This window comes from Petromyzon marinus, chromosome 42, assembly GCF_048934315.1.
Source record: "Petromyzon marinus isolate PM22_M1 ecotype Great Lakes invasive population chromosome 42, UKy_Petmar_22M1.pri1.0, whole genome shotgun sequence".
Classification (NCBI taxonomy): Eukaryota; Metazoa; Chordata; class Hyperoartia; order Petromyzontiformes; family Petromyzontidae; genus Petromyzon; species Petromyzon marinus.
The window spans coordinates 628,007-655,203 of record NC_133708.1 but is presented as its reverse complement, the minus strand read 5'-3'; positions in this window follow the sequence as shown (position 1 = coordinate 655,203).

Sequence of the window (27,197 nt, the reverse complement as noted above, 5' to 3'; positions counted from 1 at the left end):
CTGTCACAGGGACTCCTGGACTCCTGTGATAGCTTGTCGTCACAGCTGTCACAGGGACTCCTATGACAGCTACACGTTAGAGCTGTCTCTGGGACTTCTGTGATAGCTAGTTGTCACAGCTGACACAGGGACTCCTGTGACAGCTACTCGTCACAGCTGTCACAGGGACTCCTGTGACAACTACTCGTCACAGCTGTCACAGGGACTCCTGTGACAACTACTCGTCACAGCTGTCACAGGGACTCCTGTGACAGCTAGTCGTCACAGCTGTCACAGGGACTCCTGTGACAGCTACTCGTTAGATCTGTCTCTGGGACTTCTGTGACAGCTATTCGTCACAGCTGCCACAGGGACACCTGTATCAACTAGTCGTAACAGCTGTCTCTGGGACTCCTGTGTCAGCTAGTCGTCACAGCTGTCACAGGGACTCCTGTGTCAGCTAGTCTTCTCAGCTGCAACAGGGACACCTGTGTCAGCTAGTCGTCACAGCTGTCACAGGTACACCTGTGTCAGCTAGTCGTCACAGCTGTAACAGGGACACCTGTGACAGCTAGTGGTCACAGCTGTCACAGGGACTCCTGTGACAGTTAGTCGTAACAGCTGTCACAGGGACTCCTGTGTCAGGTACTCGTCACAGCTTTCTCTGGGACTCCTGTAACAGCTAATCGTGAGAGCTGTCTCTGGGACTCCTGTTACAGCTACTCGTGAGAGCTGTCTCTGGGACTCCTGTGATAGCTAGTCGTAACAGCTGTCTCTGGGACTCCTGTGTCAGATACTCGTCACAGCTGTCACAGGGACTCCTGTGTCAGCTAGTCGTCACAGCTGTCACAGCGACTCCTGTGACAGCTAGTCTTCTCAGCTGCCACAGGGACACGTGTATCAGCTATTCGTAACAGCTTTCTCTGGGACTCGTGTGTCAGCTACTCGTCACATCTGTCACGGGGACTCTTGTGGCAGCTAGTCGTCACAGCTGCAACAGGGACACCTGTGACAGCTACTCGTCACAACTGTCACAGGAACTCCTGTGACAGCTAGTCGTCACAGCTGTCACAGGTACTCCTGTGTCAGCTACTCGTCACAGCTGTTTCTGGGACTCCTGTGACAGCTACTCGTGAGAGCTGTCTCTGGGACTCCTGTGTCAGCTAGTCGTCACAGCTGTCACAGGGACTCCTGTGTCAGCTAGTCTTCTCAGCTGCCACACGGACACCTGTGTCATCTAGTCGTCACAGCTGTCACAGGGACACCTGTGTCAGCTAGTCGTCACAGCTGTAACAGGGACACCTGTGACAGCTAGTGGTCACAGCTGTCACAGGGACACCTGTGTCAGCTACTCGTCACAGCTGTCTTTGGGACTCCTGTGTCAGCTAGTCGTCACAGCTGTCTTGGGAACTCCTCTGCAGCTAGTCGTCACAGCTGTCACAGGGATTCCTGTGACAGCTACTCGTCACAGCTGTCTCTGGGACACCTGTATCAGCTATTCGTAACGGCTGTCTTTGGGACTCCTGTGTCAGCTACTCGTCTCAGTTGTCACAGGGACTCCTGTGACAGCTAGTCGTCACAGCTGTCACAGGGACTCCTGTGTCAGCTACTCGTCACAGCTGTCACAGGGACTCCTGTGTCAGCTACTCGTCACAGCTGTCTCTGGGACTCCTGTGACAGCTACTCATGAGAGCTGTTTCTGGGACTCCTGTGTCAGCTACTCGTCACAGCTGTCTCTGGGACTCCTGTGACAGCTACTCGTGAGAGCTGTCTCTGGGACTCCTGTGATAGCTAATCGTAACAGCTGTCTCTGGGACTCCTGTGTCAGATACTCGTCACAGCTGTCACAGGGACTCCTGTGTCAGCTAGTCGTCACAGCTGTCACAGCGACTCCTGTGACAGCTAGTCTTCTCAGCTGCCACAGGGACACCTGGGTCAGCTAGTCGTCACAGCTGCAACATGGACACCTGTGACAGCTACTCTTCACAGCTGTCACAGGGACACCTGTGTCAGCTACTCATCACAGCTGTCTTTGGGACTCCTGTGTCAGCTAGTCGTCACAGCTGTCTTTGGGACTCGTCTGCAGCTAGTCGTCACAGCTGTCACAGGGACTCCTGTGACAGCTACTCGTCACAGCTGTCTCTGGGACACCTGTATCAGCTATTCGTAACAGCTGTCTCTGGGACTCCTGTGTCAGCTACTCGTCACAGCTGTCACAGGGACTCCTGGACTCCTGTGATAGCTTGTCGTCACAGCTGTCACAGGGACTCCTGTGACAGCTACTCGTTAGAGCTGTCTCTGGGACTTCTGTGATAGCTAGTTGTCACAGCTGACACAGGGACTCCTGTGACAGCTTATCGTCACAGCTGTCACAGGGACTCCTGTGACAGCTAGTCGTCACAGCTTTCACAGGACCTCCTGTGACAACTACTCGTCACAGCTGTCACAGGGACTCCTGTGACAGCTAGTCGTCACAGCTGTCACAGGGACTCCTGTGTCAGCTACTCGTCACAGCTGTCTCTGGGACTCCTGTGACAGCTACTCGTGAAAGCTGTCTCTGGGACTCCTGTGATAGCTAGTCGTCACAGCTGTTACAGGGACTCCTGTGACAGCTACTCGTTAAATCTGTCTCTGGGACTTCTGTGACAGCTAGTCGTCACAGCTGCCACAGGGACACCTGTATCAGCTAGTCGTAACAGCTGTCTCTGGGACTCCTGTGTCAGCTAGTCGTCACAGCTGTCACAGGGACTCCTGTTTCAGCTAGTCGTCACAGCTGTCACAGGGACACCTGTGTCAGCTAGTCGTCACAGCTGTAACAGGGACACCTGTGACAGCTAGTGGTCACAGCTGTCACAGGGACTCCTGCGACAGCTAGTCGTCACAGCTGTCACAGGGACTCATGTGACAGCTACTCGTGAGAGATGTCTCTGGGACTCCTGTGTCAGCTAGTCGTCACAGCTGTCACAGGGACTCCTGTGTCAGCTAGTCTTCTCAGCTGCCACAGGGACACCTGTGTCAGCTAGTCGTCACAGCTGTCACAGGGACACCTGTGTCAGCTAGTCGTCACAGCTGTAAAAGGGACACCTGTGACAGCTAGTGGTCACAGCTGTCACAGGGACACCTGTGTCAGCTACTCGTCACAGCTGTCTTTGGGACTCCTGTGTCAGCTACTCGTCACAGTTGTCACAGGGACTCCTGTGACAGCTAGTCGTCACAGCTGTCACAGGGACTCCTGTGTCAGCTACTCGTCACAGCTGTCACAGGGACTCCTGTGTCAGCTACTCGTCACAGCTGTCTCTGGGACTCCTGTGACAGCTACTCATGAGATCTGTCTCTGGGCCTCCTGTGTCAGCTACTCGTCACAGCTGTCTCTGGGACTCCTGTGACAGCTACTCGTGAGAGCTGTCTCTGGGACTCCTGTGATAGCTAGTCGTAATAGCTGTCTCTGGGACTCCTGTGTCAGCTACTCGTCACAGCTATCACAGGACCTTCTGTGACAACTACTCGTCACAGCTGTCACAGGGACTCTTGTGACAGCTAGTCGTCACAGCTGTCACAGGGACTCCTGTGTGAGCTACTCGTCACAGCTGTCTCTGGGACTCCTGTGACAGCTACTCGTGAGAGCTGTCTCTGGGACTCCTCTGCAGCTAGTCGTCACAGCTGTCACAGGGACTCCTGTGACAGCTACTCGTTAGAGCTGTCTCTAGGACTTCTGTGATAGCTAGTTGTCACAGCTGTCACAGGGACTCCTGTGACAGCTAGTCGTCACAGCTGTCACAGGGACTCCTGTGACAGCTAGTCGTCACAGCTGCCACAGGGACACCTGTATTAGCTAGTCGTAACAGCTGTCTCTGGGACTCCTGTGACAGCTAGTCGTTAGAGCTGTCTCTGGGACTCCTGTGATAGCTAGTTGTCACAGCTGTCACAGGGACTCCTGTGACAGCTACTCGTCACAGCTGTCACAGGGACTCCTGTGACAGTTAGTCGTAACAGCTGTCACAGGGACTCCTGTGTCAGCTACTCGTCACAGTTTTCTCTGGGACTCCTGTAACAGCTAATCGTGAGAGCTGTCTCTGGGACTCCTGTGATAGCTAGTCGTAACAGCTGTCTCTGGGACTCCTGTGTCAGATACTCGTCACAGCTGTCACAGGGACTCCTGTGTCAGCTAGTCGTCACAGCTGTCACAGCGACTCCTGTGACAGCTAGTCTTCTCAGCTGCCACAGGGACACCTGTGTCAGCTAGTCTTCACAGCTGCAACAGGGACACCTGTGACAGCTAATCGTCACAGCTGTCACAGGGACACCTGTGTCAGCTACTCGTCACAGCTGTCTTTGGGACTCCTGTGTCAGCTAGTCGTCACAGCTGTCTTTGGGACTCGTCTGCAGCTAGTCGTCACAGCTGTCACAGGGACTCCTGTGACAGCTACTCGTCACAGCTGTCTCTGGGACACCTGTATCAGCTATTCGTAACAGCTGTCTCTGGGACTCCTGTGTCAGCTACTCGTCACAGCTGTCACAGGGACTCCTGGACTCCTGTGATAGCTTGTCGTCACAGCTGTCACAGGGACTCCTATGACAGCTACACGTTAGAGCTGTCTCTGGGACTTCTGTGATAGCTAGTTGTCACAGCTGACACAGGGACTCCTGTGACAGCTACTCGTCACTGCTGTCACAGGGACTCCTGTGACAGCTAGTCGTCACAGCTGTCACAGGGACTCCTGTGACAGCTAGTCGTCACAGCTGTCACAGGGACTCCTGTGACAGCTACTCGTTAGATCTGTCTCTGGGACTTCTGTGACAGCTATTCGTCACAGCTGCCACAGGGACACCTGTATCAACTAGTCGTAACAGCTGTCTCTGGGACTCCTGTATCAGCTAGTCGTCACAGCTGTCACAGGGACTCCTGTGTCAGCTAGTCTTCTCAGCTGCAACAGGGACACCTGTGTCAGCTAGTCGTCACAGCTGTCACAGGTACACCTGTGTCAGCTAGTCGTCACAGCTGTAACAGGGACACCTGTGACAGCTAGTGGTCACAGCTGTCACAGGGACACCTGTGTCAGCTACTCGTCACAGCTGTCTTTGGGACTCCTGTGTCAGCTAGTCGTCACAGCTGTCTTTGGGACTCCTCTGCAGCTAGTCATCACAGCTGTCACAGGGATTCCTGTGACAGCTACTCGTCACAGCTGTCTCTGGGACACCTGCATCAGCTATTCGTAACGGCTGTCTTTGGGACTCCTGTGTCAGCTACTCGTCACAGTTGTCACAGGGACTCCTGTGACAGCTAGTCGTCACAGCTGTCTCTGGGACTCCTGTGACAGCTAGTCGTCACAGCTGCCACAGGGACACCTGTATTAGCTAATCGTAACAGCTGTCTCTGGGACTCCTGTGACAGCTAGTCGTTAGAGTTGTCTCTGGGACTCCTGTGATAGCTAGTTGTCACAGCTGTCACAGGGACTCCTGTGACAGCTACTCGTCACAGCTGTCACAGGGACTCCTGTGACAGTTAGTCGTAACAGCTGTCACAGGGACTCCTGTGTCAGCTACTCGTCACAGCTTTCTCTGGGACTCCTGTAACAGCTAATCGTGAGAGCTGTCTCTGGGACTCCTGTGACAGCTACTCGTGAGAGCTGTCTCTGGGACTCCTGTGATAGCTAGTCGTAACAGCTGTCTCTGGGACTCCTGTGTCAGATACTCGTCACAGCTGTCACAGGGACTCCTGTGTCAGCTAGTCGTCACAGCTGTCACAGCGACTCCTGTGACAGCTAGTCTTCTCAGCTGCCACAGGGACACCTGTGTCAGCTAGTCTTCACAGCTGCAACAGGGACACCTGTGACAGCTAATCGTCACAGCTGTCACAGGGACACCTGTGTCAGTTACTCGTCACAGCTGTCTTTGGGACTCCTGTGTCAGCTAGTCGTCACAGCTGTCTTTGGGACTCGTCTGCAGCTAGTCGTCACAGCTGTCACAGGGACTCCTGTGACAGCTACTCGTCACAGCTGTCTCTGGGACACCTGTATCAGCTATTCGTAACAGCTGTCTCTGGGACTCCTGTGTCAGCTACTCGTCACAGCTGTCACAGGGACTCCTGGACTCCTGTGATAGCTTGTCGTCACAGCTGTCACAGGGACTCCTATGACAGCTACACGTTAGAGCTGTCTCTGGGACTTCTGTGATAGCTAGTTGTCACAGCTGACCCAGGGACTCCTGTGACAGCTACTCGTCACAGCTGTCACAGGGACTCCTGTGACAACTACTCGTCACAGCTGTCACAGGGACTCCTGTGACAACTACTCGTCACAGCTGTCACAGGGACTCCTGTGACAGCTAGTCGTCACAGCTGTCACAGGGACTCCTGTGACAGCTACTCGTTAGATCTGTCTCTGGGACTTCTGTGACAGCTATTCGTCACAGCTGCCACAGGGACACCTGTATCAACTAGTCGTAACAGCTGTCTCTGGGACTCCTGTGTCAGCTAGTCGTCACAGCTGTCACAGGGACTCCTGTGTCAGCTAGTCTTCTCAGCTGCAACAGGGACACCTGTGTCAGCTAGTCGTCACAGCTGTCACAGGTACACCTGTGTCAGCTAGTCGTCACAGCTGTAACAGGGACACCTGTGACAGCTAGTGGTCACAGCTGTCACAGGGACACCTGTGTCAGCTACTCGTCACAGCTGTCTTTGGGACTCCTGTGTCAGCTAGTCGTCACAGCTGTCTTTGGGACTCCTCTGCAGCTAGTCATCACAGCTGTCACAGGGATTCCTGTGACAGCTACTCGTCACAGCTGTCTCTGGGACACCTGCATCAGCTATTCGTAACGGCTGTCTTTGGGACTCCTGTGTCAGCTACTCGTCACAGTTGTCACAGGGACTCCTGTGACAGCTAGTCGTCACAGCTGTCTCTGGGACTCCTGTGACAGCTACTCATGAGAGCTGTCTCTGGGACTCCTGTGTCAGCTACTCGTCACAGCTGTCTCTGGGACTCCTGTGACAGCTACTCGTGAGAGCTGTCTCTGGGACTCCTGTGATAGCTAGTCGTAACAGCTGTCTCTGGGACTCCTGTGTCAGCTACTCGTCACAGCTGTCACAGGGACTCCTGTGTCAGCTAGTCGTCACAGCTGTCACAGGGACTCCTGTGACAGCTAGTCTTCTCAGCTGCCACAGGGACACCTGTGTCAGCTACTCGTCACAGCTGTCTTTGGGACTCCTGTGTCAGCTAGTCGTCACAGCTGTCTTTGGGACTCCTCTGCAGCTAGTCGTCACAGCTGTCACAGGGACTCCTGTGACAGCTACTCGTCACAGCTGTCTCTGGGACACCTGTATCAGCTATTCGTAACAGCTGTCTCTGGGACTCCTGTGTCAGCTACTCGTCACAGCTGTCACAGGGACTCCTGGACTCCTGTGATAGCTAGTCGTCACAGCTGTCACAGGGACTCCTGTGACAGTTACTCGTTAGAGCTGTCTGTGGGACTTCTGTTATAGCTAGTTGTCACAGCTGTCACAGGGACTCCTGTGACAGCTACTCGTCACAGCTGTCACAGGGACTCCTGTGACAGCTAGTCGTCACAGCTATCACAGGACCTTATGTGACAACTACTCGTCACAGCTGTCACAGGGACTCCTGTGACAGCTAGTCGTCACAGCTGTCACAGGGACTCCTGTGTCAGCTACTCGTCACAGCTGTCTCTGGGACTCCTGTGACAGCTACTCGTGAGAGCTGTCTCTGGGACTCCTGTGATAGCTAGTCGTCACAGCTCTCATAGGGAATCCTGTGACAGCTACTCGTTAGAGCTGTCTCTGGGACTTCTGTGATAGCTAGTTGTCACAGCAGTCACACGGACTCCTGTGTCAGCTATTCGTCACAGCTGTCACAGGGACTCATGTGACAGCTAGTCGTCACAGCTGTCACAGGGACTCCTGTGACAGCTAGTCGTCACAGCTGCCACAGGGACACCTGTATTAGCTAGTCGTAACAGCTGTCTCTGGGAATCCTGTGACAGCTAGTCGTTAGAGCTGTCTCTGGGACTCCTGTGATAGCTAGTTGTCACAGCTGTCACAGGGACTCCTGTGACAGCTACTCGTCACAGCTGTCACAGGGACTCCTGTGACAGTTAGTCGTAACAGCTGTCACAGGGACTCCTGTGTCAGCTACTCGTCACAGCTTTCTCTGGGACTCCTGTGACAGCTAATCGTGAGAGCTGTCTCTGGGACTCCTGTGTCAGCTACTCGTCACAGCTGTCTCTGGGACTCCTGTGACAGCTACTCGTGAGAGCTGTCTCTGGGTCTCCTGTGTAAGCTACTCGTCACAGCTGTCACAGGGACTCCTGTTTTAGCTAGTCGTCACAGCTGTCACAGGGACTCCTGTGAAAGCTAGTCTTCTCAGCTGCCACAGGGACACCTGGGTCAGCTAGTCGTCACAGCTGCAACAGAGACACCTGTGGCAGCTACTCGTCACAGCTGTCACAGGGACTCATGTGTCAGCTACTCGTCACAGCTGTCTTTGGGACTCCTGTGACAGCTAGTCGTCACAGCTGTCTCAGGGACTCCTGTGACAGCCAGTCGTCTCAGCTGCCACGGGGATAGGTGTCACAGGGACACCTGTGCCAGCTACTCTTCACAGCTGCCACAGGGACTCCTGTGACAGCTAGTTGTCACAGCTGTCACAGGGACTCCTGTGACAGCTAGTTGTCACAGCTGTCACAGGGACTCCTGTGACAGCTAGTCGTCACAGCTGTCTCTGGGACTCCTGTGTCAGCTACTCTTCACAGCTGCCACAGGGACTCCTTTGATAGCTAGTTGTCACAGCTGTCACAGGGACTCCTGTGACAGCTAGTCGTTACAGCTGTCACAGGGAATCCTGTGACAGCTAGTCGTAACAGCTGTCTCTGGGACTCCTGTGTCAGCTACTCGTCACAGCTGTCACAGGTACTCCTGTGTCAGCTAGTCGTCACAGCTGTCACAGGGACTCCTGTGACAGCTAGTCTTCTCAGCTGCCACAGGGACACCTGTGTCAGCTACTCGTCACAGCTGTCTCTGGGACACCTGTGTCAGCTAGTCGTCACAGCTGTCTTTGGGACTCCTCTGCAGCTAGTCGTCACAGCTGTCACAGGGATTCCTGTGACAGCTGCTCGTCACAACTGTCTCTGGGACACCTGTATCAGCTATTCGTAACAGCTGTCTCTAGGACTCCTGTGTCAGCTACTCCTCACAGCTGTCACAGGGACTCCTGTGACAGCTACTCGTCACAGCTGTCTCTGGGACTCCTGTGACAGCTACTCTTGACAGCTGTCTCTGGGACTCCTGTGACAGCTAGTCGTCACAGCTGTCACAGGGACTCCTGTGTCAGCTACTCGTCACAGCTGTCTCTGGACTCCTGTGACAGCTACTCGTGAGAGCTGTCTCTGGGACTCCTGTGATAGCTAGTCGTCACAGCTGTCACAGGGACTCCTGTGACAGCTACTCGTGAAAGCTGTCTCTGGGTCTCCTGTGTAAGCTTCTCGTCACAGCTGTCACAGGGACTCCTGTGTCAGCTAGTCGTCACAGCTGTCACAGGGACTCCTGTGACAGCTAGTCTTTTCAGCTGCCACAGGGACACCTGGGTCAGCTAGTCGTCACAGCTGCAACAGAGACACCTGTGACAGCTACTCGTCACAGCTGTCACAGGGACTCATGTGTCAGCTACTCGTCACAGCTGTCTTTGGGACTCCTGTGACAGCTAGTCGTCACAGCTGTCACAGGGACTCCTGTGACAGCTACTCGTCACAGCTGTCTCTGGGACACCTGTATCAGCTATTCCTAATGGCTGTCTTTGGGACTCCTGTGACACCTACTCGACACAGCTGTCATAGGGACTCCTGTGACAGCCAGTCGTCTCAGCTGCCACAGGGACACGTGTATCAGCTATTCGTAACAGCTGTCTCTGGGACTCCTGTGTCAGCTACTCGTCACATCTGTCATGGGGACTCTTGTGACAGCTAGTCGTCACGGCTGCGACAGGGACACCTGTGTCAGCTACTCGTCACAGCTGTCACGGGGATAGGTGTCACAGGGACACCTGTGCCAGCTACTCTTCACAGCTGCCACAGGGACTCCTGTGACAGCTAGTTGTCACAGCTGTCACAGGGGACTCCTGTGACAGCTAGTCGTCACAGCTGTCACAGGGACTCCTGTGACAGCTAGTCGTCACAGCTGTCTCTGGGACTCCTGTGACAGCTACTCGTGAGAGCTGTCTCTGGGACTCCTGTGATAGCTAGTCGTAACAGCTGTCTCTGGGACTCCTGTGACAGCTACTCGTGAGAGCTGTCTCTGGGACTCCTGTGATAGCTAGTCGTAACAGCTGTCTCTGGGACTCCTGTGTCAGCTACTCGTCACAGCTGTCACAGGGACTCCTGTGTCAGCTAGTCGTCACAGCTGTCACAGGGACTCCTGTGACAGCTAGTCTTCTCAGCTGCCACAGGGACACCTGTGTCAGCTACTCGTCACAGCTGTCTTTGGGACTCCTGTGTCAGCTAGTCGTCACAGCTGTCTTTGGGACTCCTCTGCAGCTAGTCGTCACAGCTGTCACAGGGACTCCTGTGACAGCTACTCGTCACAGCTGTCTCTGGGACACCTGTATCAGCTATTCGTAACAGCTGTCTCTGGGACTCCTGTGTCAGCTACTCGTCACAGCTGTCACAGGGACTCCTGGACTCCTGTGATAGCTAGTCATCACAGCTGTCACAGGGACTCCTGTGACAGCTACTCGTTAGAGCTGTCTGTGGGACTTCTGTGATAGCTAGTTGTCACAGCTGTCACAGGGACTCCTGTGACAGCTACTCGTCACAGCTGTCACAGGGACTCCTGTGACAGCTAGTCGTCACAGCTATCACAGGACCTTCTGTGACAACTACTCGTCACAGCTGTCACAGGGACTCCTGTGACAGCTAGTTGTCACAGCTGTCACAGGGACTCCTGTGTCAGCTACTCGTCACAGCTGTCTCTGGGACTCCTGTGACAGCTACACGTGAGAGCTCTCTCTGGGACTCCTGTGATAGCTAGTCGTCACAGCTGTCCCAGGGAATCCTGTGACAGCTACTCGTTAGAGCTGTCTCTGGGACTTCTGTGATAGCTAGTTGTCACAGCAGACACAGGGACTACTGTGTCAGCTAGTCGTCACAGCTGTCACAGGGACTCCTGTGACAGCTAGTCGTCACAGCTGTCACAGGGAATCCTGTGACAGCTAGTCGTCACAGCTGCCACAGGGACACCTGTATTAGCTAGTCGTAACAGCTGTCTCTGGGAATCCTGTGACAGCTAGTCGTTAGAGCTGTCTCTGGGACTCCTGTGATAGCTAGTTGTCACAGCTGTCACAGGGACTCCTGTGACAGCTACTCGTCACAGCTGTCACAGGGACTCCTGTGACAGTTAGTCGTAACAGCTGTCACAGGGACTCCTGTGTCAGCTACTCGTCACAGCTTTCTCTGGGACTCCTGTGACAGCTAATCGTGAGAGCTGTCTCTGGGACTCCTGTGTCAGCTACTCGTCACCGCTGTCTCTGGGACTCCTGTGACAGCTACTCGTGAGAGCTGTCTCTGGGTCTCCTGTGTAAGCTACTCGTCACAGCTGTCACAGGGACTCCTGTGACAGCTAGTCTTCTCAGCTGCCACAGGGACTCCTGTGAAAGCTAGTCGTCACAGCTGTCACAGGGACTCCTGTGACAGCTACTCATCACAGCTGTCTCTGGGACACCTGTATCAGCTATTCCTAATGGCTGTCTCTGGGACTCCTGTGACACCTACTCGACACAGCTGTCACAGGAACTCCTGTGACAGCCAGTCGTCTCAGCTGCCACAGGGACACGTGTATCAGCTATTCGTAACAGCTGTCTCTGGGACTCCTGTGTCAGCTACTCGTCACATCTGTCATGGGGACTCTTGTGACAGCTAGTCGTCACGGCTGCCACAGGGACACCTGTGTCAGCTACTCGTCACAGCTGTCACGGGGATAGGTGTCACAGGGACACCTGTGCCAGCTACTCTTCACAGCTGCCACAGGGACTCCTGTGACAGCTAGTTGTCACAGCTGTCACAGGGGACTCCTGTGACAGCTAGTCGTCACAGCTGTCACAGGGATTCCTGTGACAGCTAGTCGTCACAGCTGTCTCTGGGACTCCTGTGACAGCTACTCGTGAGAGCTGTCTCTGGGACTCCTGTGATAGCTAGTCGTAACAGCTGTCTCTGGGACTCCTGTGACAGCTACTCGTGAGAGCTGTCTCTGGGACTCCTGTGATAGCTAGTCGTAACAGCTGTCTCTGGGACTCCTGTGTCAGCTACTCGTCACAGCTGTCACAGGGACTCCTGTGTCAGCTAGTCGTCACAGCTGTCACAGGGACTCCTGTGACAGCTAGTCTTCTCAGCTGCCACAGGGACACCTGTGTCAGCTACTCGTCACAGCTGTCTTTGGGACTCCTGTGTCAGCTAGTCGTCACAGCTGTCTTTGGGACTCCTCTGCAGCTAGTCGTCACAGCTGTCACAGGGACTCCTGTGACAGCTACTCGTCACAGCTGTCTCTGGGACACCTGTATCAGCTATTCGTAACAGCTGTCTCTGGGACTCCTGTGTCAGCTACTCGTCACAGCTGTCACAGGGACTCCTGGACTCCTGTGATAGCTAGTCATCACAGCTGTCACAGGGACTCCTGTGACAGCTACTCGTTAGAGCTGTCTGTGGGACTTCTGTGATAGCTAGTTGTCACAGCTGTCACAGGGACTCCTGTGACAGCTACTCGTCACAGCTGTCACAGGGACTCCTGTGACAGCTAGTCGTCACAGCTATCACAGGACCTTCTGTGACAACTACTCGTCACAGCTGTCACAGGGACTCCTGTGACAGCTAGTTGTCACAGCTGTCACAGGGACTCCTGTGTCAGCTACTCGTCACAGCTGTCTCTGGGACTCCTGTGACAGCTACACGTGAGAGCTCTCTCTGGGACTCCTGTGATAGCTAGTCGTCACAGCTGTCCCAGGGAATCCTGTGACAGCTACTCGTTAGAGCTGTCTCTGGGACTTCTGTGATAGCTAGTTGTCACAGCAGACACAGGGACTACTGTGTCAGCTAGTCGTCACAGCTGTCACAGGGACTCCTGTGACAGCTAGTCGTCACAGCTGTCACAGGGAATCCTGTGACAGCTAGTCGTCACAGCTGCCACAGGGACACCTGTATTAGCTAGTCGTAACAGCTGTCTCTGGGAATCCTGTGACAGCTAGTCGTTAGAGCTGTCTCTGGGACTCCTGTGATAGCTAGTTGTCACAGCTGTCACAGGGACTCCTGTGACAGCTACTCGTCACAGCTGTCACAGGGACTCCTGTGACAGTTAGTCGTAACAGCTGTCACAGGGACTCCTGTGTCAGCTACTCGTCACAGCTTTCTCTGGGACTCCTGTGACAGCTAATCGTGAGAGCTGTCTCTGGAACTCCTGTGTCAGCTACTCGTCACCGCTGTCTCTGGGACTCCTGTGACAGCTACTCGTGAGAGCTGTCTCTGGGTCTCCTGTGTAAGCTACTCGTCACAGCTGTCACAGGGACTCCTGTGACAGCTAGTCTTCTCAGCTGCCACAGGGACTCCTGTGACAGCTAGTCGTCACAGCTGTCACAGGGACTCCTGTGACAGCTACTCGTCACAGCTGTCTCTGGGACACCTGTATCAGCTATTCCTAATGGCTGTCTCTGGGACTCCTGTGACACCTACTCGACACAGCTGTCACAGGAACTCCTGTGACAGCCAGTCGTCTCAGCTGCCACAGGGACACGTGTATCAGCTATTCGTAACAGCTGTCTCTGGGACTCCTGTGTCAGCTACTCGTCACATCTGTCATGGGGACTCTTGTGACAGCTAGTCGTCACGGCTGCCACAGGGACACCTGTGTCAGCTACTCGTCACAGCTGTCACGGGGATAGGTGTCACAGGGACACCTGTGCCAGCTACTCTTCACAGCTGCCACAGGGACTCCTGTGACAGCTAGTTGTCACAGCTGTCACAGGGGACTCCTGTGACAGCTAGTCGTCACAGCTGTCACAGGGATTCCTGTGACAGCTAGTCGTCACAGCTGTCTCTGGGACTCCTGTGACAGCTACTCGTGAGAGCTGTCTCTGGGACTCCTGTGATAGCTAGTCGTAACAGCTGTCTCTGGGACTCCTGTGACAGCTACTCGTGAGAGCTGTCTCTGGGACTCCTGTGATAGCTAGTCGTAACAGCTGTCTCTGGGACTCCTGTGTCAGCTACTCGTCACAGCTGTCACAGGGACTCCTGTGTCAGCTAGTCGTCACAGCTGTCACAGGGACTCCTCTGCAGCTAGTCGTCACAGCTGTCACAGGGACTCCTGTGACAGCTACTCGTCACAGCTGTCTCTGGGACACCTGTATCAGCTATTCGTAACAGCTGTCTCTGGGACTCCTGTGTCAGCTACTCGTCACAGCTGTCACAGGGACTCCTGGACTCCTGTGATAGCTAGTCGTCACAGCTGTCACAGGGACTCCTGTGACAGCTACTCGTTAGAGCTGTCTGTGGGACTTCTGTGATAGCTAGTTGTCACAGCTGTCACAGGGACTCCTGTGACAGCTACTCGTCACAGCTGTCACAGGGACTCCTGTGACAGCTAGTCGTCACAGCTATCACAGGACCTTCTGTGACAACTACTCGTCACAGCTGTCACAGGGACTCCTGTGACAGCTAGTCGTCACAGCTGTCACAGGGACTCCTGTGTCAGCTACTCGTCATAGCTGTCTCTGGGACTCCTGTGACAGCTACACGTGAGAGCTGTCTCTGGGACTCCTGTGATAGCTAGTCGTCACAGCTGTCACAGGGAATCCTGTGACAGCTACTCGTTAGAGCTGTCTCTGGGACTTCTGTGATAGCTAGTTGTCACAGCAGTCACAGGGACTACTGTGTCAGCTAGTCGTCACAGCTGTCACAGGGACTCCTGTGACAGCTAGTCGTCACAGCTGTCACAGGGAATCCTGTGGCAGCTAGTCGTCACAGCTGCCACAGGGACACCTGTATTAGCTAGTCGTAACAGCTGTCTCTGGGAATCCTGTGACAGCTAGTCGTTAGAGCTGTCTCTGGGACTCCTGTGATAGCTAGTTGTCACAGCTGTCACAGGGACTCCTGTGACAGCTACTCGTCACAGCTGTCACAGGGACTCCTGTGACAGTTAGTCGTAACAGCTGTCACAGGGACTCCTGTGTCAGCTACTCGTCACAGCTTTCTCTGGGACTCCTGTGACAGCTGATCGTGAGAGCTGTCTCTGGGACTCCTGTGTCAGCTACTCGTCACCGCTGTCTCTGGGACTCCTGTGACAGCTACTCGTGAGAGCTGTACCTGGGTCTCCTGTGTAAGCTACTCGTCACAGCTGTCACAGGGACTCCTGTGACAGCTAGTCTTCTCAGCTGCCACAGGGACACCTGGGTCAGCTAGTCGTCACAGCTGCAACAGAGACACCTGTGGCAGCTACTCGTCACAGCTGTCACAGGGACTCATGTGTCAGCTACTCGTCACAGCTGTCTTTGGGACTCCTGTGACAGCTAGTCGTCACAGCTGTCACAGGGACTCCTGTGACAGCCAGTCGTCTCAGCTGCCACAGGGCCACGTGTATCAGCTATTCGTAACAGCTGTCTCTGGGACTCCTGTGTCAGCTACTCGTCACATCTGTCATGGGGACTCTTGTGACAGCTAGTCATCACGGCTGCCACAGGGACACCTGTGTCAGCTACTCGTCACAGCTGTCACGGGGATAGGTGTCACAGGGACACCTGTGCCAGCTACTCTTCACAGCTGCCACAGGGACTCCTGTGACAGCTAGTTGTCACAGCTGTCACAGGGACTCCTGTGACAGCTAGTCGTCACAGCTGTCACAGGGACTCCTGTGACAGCTAGTCGTCACAGCTGTCTCTGGGACTCCTGTGTCAGCTACTCTTCACAGCTGCCACAGGGACTCCTTTGACAGCTAGTTGTCACAGCTGTCACAGGGACTCCTGTGACAGCTAGTCGTCACAGCTGTCACAGGGAATCCTGTGACAGCTAGTTGTAACAGCTGTCTCTGGGACTCCTGTGTCAGCTACTCGTCACAGCTGTCACAGGGACTCCTGTGTCAGCTAGTCGTCACAGCTGTCACAGGGACTCCTGTGACAGCTAGTCTTCTCAGCTGCCACAGGGACACCTGTGTCAGCTACTCTTCACAGCTGTCTCTGGGACACCTGTGTCAGCTAGTCGTCACAGCTGTCTATGGGACTCCTCTGCAGCTAGTCGTCACAGCTGTCACAGGGACTTCTGTGACAGCTGCTCGTCACAACTGTCTCTGGGACACCTGTATCAGCTATTCGTAACAGCTGTCTCTAGGACTCCTGTGTCAGCTACTCCTCACAGCTGTCACAGGGACTCCTGTGACAGCTACTCGTCACAGCTGTCTCTGGGACTCCTGTGACAGCTACTCTTGACAGCTGTCTCTGGGACTCCTGTGACAGCTAGTCGTCACAGCTGTCACAGGGACTCCTGTGTCAGCTACTCGTCACAGCTGTCTCTGGACTCCTGTGACAGCTACTCGTGAGAGCTGTCTCTGGGACTCCTGTGATAGCTAGTCGTCACAGCTGTCTCTGGGACTCCTGTGACAGCTAGTCGTTAGAGATGTCTCTGGGACTCCTGTGATAGCTAGTTGTCACAGCTGTCACAGGGACTCCTGTGACAGCTAGTCGTCACAGCTATCACAGGACCTCCTGTGACAACTACTCGTCACAGCTGTCACAGGGAATCCTGTGACATCTAGTCGTCACAGCTGTCACAGGGACTCCTGTGACAGCTAGTCGTCACAGCTGCCACAGGGACACCTGTATCAGCTAGTCGTAACAGCTGTCTCTGGGACTCCTGTGACAGCTAGTCGTTAGAGCTGTCTCTGGGACTCCTGTGATAGCTAGTTGTCACAGCTGTCACAGGGACTCCTGTGACAGCTACTCGTCACAGCTGTCACAGGGACTCCTGTGACAGCTACTCGTCACAACTGTCACAGGAACTCCTGTGACAGCTAGTCGTCACAGCTGTCACAGGGACTCCTGTGTCAGCTACTCATCACAGCTGTCTCTGGGACTCCTGTGACAGCTACTCGTGAGACCTGTCTCTGGGACTCCTGTGTCAGCTAGTCGTCACAGCTGTCACAGGGACTCCTGTGTCAGCTAGTCGTCACAGCTGTCACAGGGACTCCTGTGTCAGCTAGTCTTCTTAGCTGCCACAGGGACACCTGTGTCATGTAGTCGTCACAGCTGTCACAGGGAAACCTGTGTCAGCTAGTCGTCACAGCTGTAACAGGGACACCTGTGACAGCTAGTGGTCACAGCTGTCACAGGGACACCTGTGTCAGCTACTCGTCACAGCTGTCTTTGGGACTCCTGTGTCAGCTAGTCGCCTCAGCTGTCTTTGGGACTCCTCTGCAGCTAGTCGTAACAGCTGTCACAGGGATTCCTGTGACAGCTACTCGTCACAGCTGTCTCTGGGACACCTGTATCAGCTATTCGTAACGGCTGTCTTTGGGACTCCTGTGTCAGCTACTCGTCACAGTTGTCACAGGGACTCCTGTGACAGCTAGTCGTCACAGCTGTCACAGGGACTCCTGTGTCAGCGACTCGTCACAGCTGTCACAGGGACTCCTGTGTCAGCTACTCGTCACAGCTGTCTCTGGGACTCCTGTGACAGCTACTCATGAGAGCTGTTTCTGGGACTCCTGTGTCAGCTACTCGTCACAGCTGTCACAGGGACTCCTGTGACAGTTAGTCGTAACAGCTGTCACAGGGACTCCTGTGTCAGCTACTCGTCACAGCTTTCTCTGGGACTCCTGTGACAGCTTATCGTGAGAGCTGTCTCTGGGACTCCTGTGTCAGCTACTCGTCACCGCTGTCTCTGGGACTCCTGTGACAGCTACTCGTGAGAGCTGTATCTGGGTCTCCTGTGTAAGCTACTCGTCACAGCTGTCACAGGGACTCCTGTGGCAGCTAGTCTTCTCAGCTGCCACAGGGACACCTGGGTCAGCTAGTCGTCACAGCTGCAACAGAGACACCTGTGGCAGCTACTCGTCACAGCTGTCACAGGGACTCATGTGTCAGCTACTCGTCACAGCTGTCTTTGGGACTCCTGTGACAGCTAGTCGTCACAGCTGTCACAGGGACTCCTGTGACAGCCAGTCGTCTCAGCTGCCACAGGGCCACGTGTATCAGCTATTCGTAACAGCTGTCTCTGGGACTCCTGTGTCAGCTACTCGTCACATCTGTCATGGGGACTCTTGTGACAGCTAGTCGTCACGGCTGCCACAGGGACACCTGTGTCAGCTACTCATCACAGCTGTCACGGGGATAGGTGTCACAGGGACACCTGTGCCAGCTACTCTTCACAGCTGCCACAGGGACTCCTGTGACAGCTAGTTGTCACAGCTGTCACAGGGACTCCTGTGACAGCTAGTCGTCACAGCTGTCACAGGGACTCCTGTGACAGCTAGTCGTCACAGCTGTCTCTGGGACTCCTGTGTCAGCTACTCTTCACAGCTGCCACAGGGACTCCTTTGACAGCTAGTTGTCACAGCTGTCACAGGGACTCCTGTGACAGCTAGTCGTCACAGCTGTCACAGGGAATCCTGTGACAGCTAGTCGTAACAGCTGTCTCTGGGACTCCTGTGTCAGCTACTCGTCACAGCTGTCACAGGGACTCCTGTGTCAGCTAGTCGTCACAGCTGTCACAGGGACTCCTGTGACAGCTAGTCTTCTCAGCTGCCACAGGGACACCTGTGTCAGCTACTCTTCACAGCTGTCTCTGGGACACCTGTGTCAGCTAGTCGTCACAGCTGTCTTTGGGACTCCTCTGCAGCTAGTCGTCACAGCTGTCACAGGGACTTCTGTGACAGCTGCTCGTCACAACTGTCTCTGGGACACCTGTATCAGCTATTCGTAACAGCTGTCTCTAGGACTCCTGTGTCAGCTACTCCTCACAGCTGTCACAGGGACTCCTGTGACAGCTACTCGTCACAGCTGTCTCTGGGACTCCTGTGACAGCTACTCTTGACAGCTGTTTCTGGGACTCCTGTGACAGCTAGTCGTCACAGCTGTCACAGGGACTCCTGTGTCAGCTACTCGTCACAGCTGTCTCTGGACTCCTGTGACAGCTACTCGTGAGAGCTGTCTCTGGGACTTCTGTGATAGCTAGTCGTCACAGCTGTCTCTGGGACTCCTGTGACAGCTAGTCGTTAGAGATGTCTCTGGGACTCCTGTGATAGCTAGTTGTCACAGCTGTCACAGGGACTCCTGTGACAGCTAGTCGTCACAGCTATCACAGGACCTCCTGTGACAACTACTCGTCACAGCTGTCACAGGGAATCCTGTGACATCTAGTCGTCACAGCTGTCACAGGGACTCCTGTGACAGCTAGTCGTCACAGCTGCCACAGGGACACCTGTATCAGCTAGTCGTAACAGCTGTCTCTGGGACTCCTGTGACAGCTAGTCGTTAGAGCTGTCTCTGGGACTCCTGTGATAGCTAGTTGTCACAGCTGTCACAGGGACTCCTGTGACAGCTACTCGTCACAGCTGTCACAGGGACTCCTGTGACAGCTACTCGTCACAACTGTCACAGGAACTCCTGTGACAGCTAGTCGTCACAGCTGTCACAGGGACTCCTGTGTCAGCTACTCATCACAGCTGTCTCTGGGACTCCTGTGACAGCTACTCGTGAGACCTGTCTCTGGGACTCCTGTGTCAGCTAGTCGTCACAGCTGTCACAGGGACTCCTGTGTCAGCTAGTCGTCACAGCTGTCACAGGGACTCCTGTGTCAGCTAGTCTTCTTAGCTGCCACAGGGACACCTGTGCCATGTAGTCGTCACAGCTGTCACAGGGAAACCTGTGTCAGCTAGTCGTCACAGCTGTAACAGGGACACCTGTGACAGCTAGTGGTCACAGCTGTCAAAGGGACACCTGTGTCAGCTACTCGTCACAGCTGTCTTTGGGACTCCTGTGTCAGCTAGTCGCCTCAGCTGTCTTTGGGACTCCTCTGCAGCTAGTCGTCACAGCTGTCACAGGGATTCCTGTGACAGCTACTCGTCACAGCTGTCTCTGGGACACCTGTATCAGCTATTCGTAACGGCTGTCTTTGGGACTCCTGTGTCAGCTACTCGTCACAGTTGTCACAGGGACTCCTGTGACAGCTAGTCGTCACAGCTGTCACAGGGACTCCTGTGTCAGCGACTCGTCACAGCTGTCACAGGGACTCCTGTGTCAGCTACTCGTCACAGCTGTCTCTGGGACTCCTGTGACAGCTACTCATGAGAGCTGTTTCTGGGACTCCTGTGTCAGCTACTCGTCACAGCTGTCACAGGGACTCCTGTGACAGTTAGTCGTAACAGCTGTCACAGGGACTCCTGTGTCAGCTACTCGTCACAGCTTTCTCTGGGACTCCTGTGACAGCTAATCGTGAGAGCTGTCTCTGGGACTCCTGTGTCAGCTACTCGTCACCGCTGTCTCTGGGACTCCTGTGACAGCTACTCGTGAGAGCTGTATCTGGGTCTCCTGTGTAAGCTACTCGTCACAGCTGTCACAGGGACTCCTGTGACAGCTAGTCTTCTCAGCTGCCACAGGGACACCTGGGTCAGCTAGTCGTCACAGCTGCAACAGAGACACCTGTGGCAGCTACTCGTCACAGCTGTCACAGGGACTCATGTGTCAGCTACTCGTCACAGCTGTCTTTGGGACTCCTGTGACAGCTAGTCGTCACAGCTGTCACAGGGACTCCTGTGACAGCCAGTCGTCTCAGCTGCCACAGGGCCACGTGTATCAGCTATTCGTAACAGCTGTCTCTGGGACTCCTGTGTCAGCTACTCGTCACATCTGTCATGGGGACTCTTGTGACAGCTAGTCGTCACGGCTGCCACAGGGACACCTGTGTAAGCTACTCGTCACAGCTGTCACGGGGATAGGTGTCACAGGGACACCTGTGCCAGCTACTCTTCACAGCTGCCACAGGGACTCCTGTGACAGCTAGTTGTCACAGCTGTCACAGGGACTCCTGTGACAGCTAGTCGTCACAGCTGTCACAGGGACTCCTGTGACAGCTAGTCGTCACAGCTGTCTCTGGGACTCCTGTGTCAGCTACTCTTCACAGCTGCCACAGGGACTCCTTTGACAGCTAGTTGTCACAGCTGTCACAGGGACTCCTGTGACAGCTAGTCGTCACAGCTGTCACAGGGAATCCTGTGACAGCTAGTCGTAACAGCTGTCTCTGGGACTCCTGTGTCAGCTACTCGTCACAGCTGTCACAGTGACTCCTGTGTCAGCTAGTCGTCACAGCTGTCACAGGGACTCCTGTGACAGCTAGTCTTCTCAGCTGCCACAGGGACACCTGTGTCAGCTACTCTTCACAGCTGTCTCTGGGACACCTGTGTCAGCTAGTCGTCACAGCTGTCTTTGGGATTCCTCTGCAGCTAGTCGTCACAGCTGTCACAGGGACTTCTGTGACAGCTGCTCGTCACAGCTGTCACAGGGAATCCTGTGACAGCTAGTCTTCTCAGCTGCCACAGGGACACCTGTGTCAGCTACTCTTCACAGCTGTCTCTGGGACACCTGTGTCAGCTAGTCGTCACAGCTGTCACAGGGACTCCTGTGACAGCTACTCGTCACAGCTGTCTCTGGGACTCCTGTGACAGCTACTCTTGACAGCTGTCTCTGGGACTCCTGTGACAGCTAGTCGTCACAGCTGTCACAGGGACTCCTGTGTCAGCTACTCGTCACAGCTGTCTCTGGACTCCTGTGACAGCTACTCGTGAGAGCTGTCTCTGGGACTCCTGTGATAGCTAGTCGTCACAGCTGTCTCTGGGACTCCTGTGACAGCTAGTCGTTAGAGATGTCTCTGGGACTCCTGTGATAGCTAGTTGTCACAGCTGTCACAGGGACTCCTGTGACAGCTAGTCGTCACAGCTATCACAGGACCTCCTGTGACAACTACTCGTCACAGCTGTCACAGGGAATCCTGTGACATCTAGTCGTCACAGCTGTCACAGGGACTCCTGTGACAGCTAGTCGTCACAGCTGCCACAGGGACACCTGTATCAGCTAGTCGTAACAGCTGTCTCTGGGACTCCTGTGACAGCTAGTCGTTAGAGCTGTCTCTGGGACTCCTGTGATAGCTAGTTGTCACAGCTGTCACAGGGACTCCTGTGACAGCTACTCGTCACAGCTGTCACAGGGACTCCTGTGACAGCTACTCGTCACAACTGTCACAGAATCTCCTGTGACAGCTAGTCGTCACAGCTGTCACAGGGACTCCTGTGTCAGCTACTCATCACAGCTGTCTCTGGGACTCCTGTGACAGCTACTCGTGAGACCTGTCTCTGGGACTCCTGTGTCAGCTAGTCGTCACAGCTGTCACAGGGACTCCTGTGTCAGCTAGTCGTCACAGCTGTCACAGGGACTCCTGTGTCAGCTAGTCTTCTTAGCTGCCACAGGGACACCTGTGTCATGTAGTCGTCACAGCTGTCACAGGGAAACCTGTGTCAGCTAGTCGTCACAGCTGTAACAGGGACACCTGTGACAGCTAGTGGTCACAGCTGTCACAGGGACACCTGTGTCAGCTACTCGTCACAGCTGTCTTTGGGACTCCTGTGTCAGCTAGTCGCCTCAGCTGTCTTTGGGACTCCTCTGCAGCTCGTCGTCACAGCTGTCACAGGGACTCCTGTGACAGCCAGTCGTCTCAGCTGCCACAGGGCCACGTGTATCAGCTATTCGTAACAGCTGTCTCTGGGACTCCTGTGTCAGCTACTCGTCACATCTGTCATGGGGACTCTTGTGACAGCTAGTCGTCACGGCTGCCACAGGGACACCTGTGTAAGCTACTCGTCACAGCTGTCACGGGGATAGGTGTCACAGGGACACCTGTGCCAGCTACTCTTCACAGCTGCCACAGGGACTCCTGTGACAGCTAGTTGTCACAGCTGTCACAGGGACTCCTGTGACAGCTAGTCGTCACAGCTGTCACAGGGACTCCTGTGACAGCTAGTCGTCACAGCTGTCTCTGGGACTCCTGTGTCAGCTACTCTTCACAGCTGCCACAGGGACTCCTTTGACAGCTAGTTGTCACAGCTGTCACAGGGACTCCTGTGACAGCTAGTCGTCACAGCTGTCACAGGGAATCCTGTGACAGCTAGTCGTAACAGCTGTCTCTGGGACTCCTGTGTCAGCTACTCGTCACAGCTGTCACAGTGACTCCTGTGTCAGCTAGTCGTCACAGCTGTCACAGGGACTCCTGTGACAGCTAGTCTTCTCAGCTGCCACAGGGACACCTGTGTCAGCTACTCTTCACAGCTGTCTCTGGGACACCTGTGTCAGCTAGTCGTCACAGCTGTCTTTGGGATTCCTCTGCAGCTAGTCGTCACAGCTGTCACAGGGACTTCTGTGACAGCTGCTCGTCACAGCTGTCACAGGGAATCCTGTGACAGCTAGTCTTCTCAGCTGCCACAGGGACACCTGTGTCAGCTACTCTTCACAGCTGTCTCTGGGACACCTGTGTCAGCTAGTCGTCACAGCTGTCACAGGGACTCCTGTGACAGCTACTCGTCACAGCTGTCTCTGGGACTCCTGTGACAGCTACTCTTGACAGCTGTCTCTGGGACTCCTGTGACAGCTAGTCGTCACAGCTGTCACAGGGACTCCTGTGTCAGCTACTCGTCACAGCTGTCTCTGGACTCCTGTGACAGCTACTCGTGAGAGCTGTCTCTGGGACTCCTGTGATAGCTAGTCGTCACAGCTGTCTCTGGGACTCCTGTGACAGCTAGTCGTTAGAGATGTCTCTGGGACTCCTGTGATAGCTAGTTGTCACAGCTGTCACAGGGACTCCTGTGACAGCTAGTCGTCACAGCTATCACAGGACCTCCTGTGACAACTACTCGTCACAGCTGTCACAGGGAATCCTGTGACATCTAGTCGTCACAGCTGTCACAGGGACTCCTGTGACAGCTAGTCGTCACAGCTGCCACAGGGACACCTGTATCAGCTAGTCGTAACAGCTGTCTCTGGGACTCCTGTGACAGCTAGTCGTTAGAGCTGTCTCTGGGACTCCTGTGATAGCTAGTTGTCACAGCTGTCACAGGGACTCCTGTGACAGCTACTCGTCACAACTGTCACAGGGACTCCTGTGACAGCTACTCGTCACAACTGTCACAGAATCTCCTGTGACAGCTAGTCGTCACAGCTGTCACAGGGACTCCTGTGTCAGCTACTCATCACAGCTGTCTCTGGGACTCCTGTGACAGCTACTCGTGAGACCTGTCTCTGGGACTCCTGTGTCAGCTAGTCGTCACAGCTGTCACAGGGACTCCTGTGTCAGCTAGTCGTCACAGCTGTCACAGGGACTCCTGTGTCAGCTAGTCTTCTTAGCTGCCACAGGGACACCTGTGTCATGTAGTCGTCACAGCTGTCACAGGGAAACCTGTGTCAGCTAGTCGTCACAGCTGTAACAGGGACACCTGTGACAGCTAGTGGTCACAGCTGTCACAGGGACACCTGTGTCAGCTACTCGTCACAGCTGTCTTTGGGACTCCTGTGTCAGCTAGTCGCCTCAGCTGTCTTTGGGACTCCTCTGCAGCTCGTCGTCACAGCTGTCACAGGGATTCCTGTGACAGCTACTCGTCACAGCTGTCTCTGGGACACCTGTATCAGCTATTCGTAACGGCTGTCTTTGGGACTCCTGTGTCAGCTACTCGTCACAGTTGTCACAGGGACTCCTGTGACAGCTAGTCGTCACAGCTGTCACAGGGACTCCTGTGTCAGCTACTCGTCACAGCTGTCACAGGGACTCCTGTGTCAGCTACTCGTCACAGCTGTCTCTGGGACTCCTGTGACAGCTACTCATGAGAGCTGTTTCTGGGACTCCTGTGTCAGCTACTCGTCACAGCTGTCTCTGGGACTCCTGTGACAGCTACTCGTGAGAGCTGTCTCTGGGACTCCTGTGATAGCTAGTCGTAACAGCTGTCTCTGGGACTCCTGTGTCAGCTACTCGTCACAGCTGTCACAGGGACTCCTGTGTCAGCTAGTCGTCACAGCTGTCACAGGGACTCCTGTGACAGCTAGTCTTCTCAGCTGCCACAGGGACACCTGTGTCAGCTAGTCGTCACAGCTGCAACAGGGACTCCTGTGACAGCTAGTCTTCTCAGCTGCCACAGGGACACCTGTGTCAGCTACTCGTCACAGCTGTCTCTGGGACACCTGTGTCAGCTAGTCGTCACAGCTGTCTTTGGGACTCCTCTGCAGCTAGTCGTCACAGCTGTCACAGGGACTCCTGTGACAGCTGCTCGTCACAACTGTCTCTGGGACACCTGTATCAGCTATTCGTAACAGCTGTCTCTAGGACTCCTGTGTCAGCTACTCCTCACAGCTGTCACAGGGACTCCTGTGACAGCTACTCGTCACAGCTGTCTCTGGGACTCCTGTGACAGCTACTCTTGACAGCTGTCTCTGGGACTCCTGTGACAGCTAGTCGTCACAGCTGTCACAGGGACTCCTGTGTCAGCTACTCGTCACAGCTGTCTCTGGACTCCTGTGACAGCTACTCGTGAGAGCTGTCTCTGGGACTCCTGTGATAGCTAGTCGTAACAGCTGTCTCTGGGACTCCTGTGACAGCTAGTCGTTAGAGCTGTCTCTGGGACTCCTGTGATAGCTAGTTGTCACAGCTGTCACAGGGACTCCTGTGACAGCTACTCGTCACAGCTGTCACAGGGACTCCTGTGACAGCTACTCGTCACAACTGTCACAGAATCTCCTGTGACAGCTAGTCGTCACAGCTGTCACAGGGACTCCTGTGTCAGCTACTCATCACAGCTGTCTCTGGGACTCCTGTGACAGCTACTCGTGAGACCTGTCTCTGGGACTCCTGTGTCAGCTAGTCGTCACAGCTGTCACAGGGACTCCTGTGTCAGCTAGTCGTCACAGCTGTCACAGGACTCCTGTGTCAGCTAGTCTTCTTAGCTGCCACAGGGACACCTGTGTCATGTAGTCGTCACAGCTGTCACAGGGAAACCTGTGTCAGCTAGTCGTCACAGCTGTAACAGGGACACCTGTGACAGCTAGTGGTCACAGCTGTCACAGGGACACCTGTGTCAGCTACTCGTCACAGCTGTCTTTGGGACTCCTGTGTCAGCTAGTCGCCTCAGCTGTCTTTGGGACTCCTCTGCAGCTAGTCGTCACAGCTGTCACAGGGATTCCTGTGACAGCTACTCGTCACAGCTGTCTCTGGGACACCTGTATCAGCTATTCGTAACGGCTGTCTTTGGGACTCCTGTGTCAGCTACTTGTCACAGTTGTCACAGGGACTCCTGTGACAGCTAGTCGTCACAGCTGTCACAGGGACTCCTGTGTCAGCTACTCGTCACAGCTGTCACAGGGACTCCTGTGTCAGCTACTTGTCACAGCTGTCTCTGGGACTCCTGTGACAGCTACTCATGAGAGCTGTTTCTGGGACTCCTGTGTCAGCTACTCGTCACAGCTGTCTCTGGGACTCCTGTAACAGCTACTCGTGAGAGCTGTCTCTGGGACTCCTGTGATAGCTAGTCGTAACAGCTGTCTCTGGGACTCCTGTGTCAGCTACTCGTCACAGCTGTCACAGGGACTCCTGTGTCAGCTAGTCGTCACAGCTGTCACAGGGACTCCTGTGACAGCTAGTCTTCTCAGCTGCCACAGGGACACCTGTGTCAGCTAGTCGTCACAGCTGCAACAGGGACTCCTGTGACAGCTAGTCTTCTCAGCTGCCACAGGGACACCTGTGTCAGCTACTCGTCACAGCTGTCTCTGGGACACCTGTGTCAGCTAGTCGTCACAGCTGTCTTTGGGACTCCTCTGCAGCTAGTCGTCACAGCTGTCACAGGGACTCCTGTGACAGCTGCTCGTCACAACTGTCTCTGGGACACCTGTATCAGCTATTCGTAACAGCTGTCTCTAGGACTCCTGTGTCAGCTACTCCTCACAGCTGTCACAGGGACTCCTGTGACAGCTACTCGTCACAGCTGTCTCTGGGACTCCTGTGACAGCTACTCTTGACAGCTGTCTCTGGGACTCCTGTGACAGCTAGTCGTCACAGCTGTCACAGGGACTCCTGTGTCAGCTACTCGTCACAGCTGTCTCTGGACTCCTGTGACAGCTACTCGTGAGAGCTGTCTCTGGGACTCCTGTGATAGCTAGTCG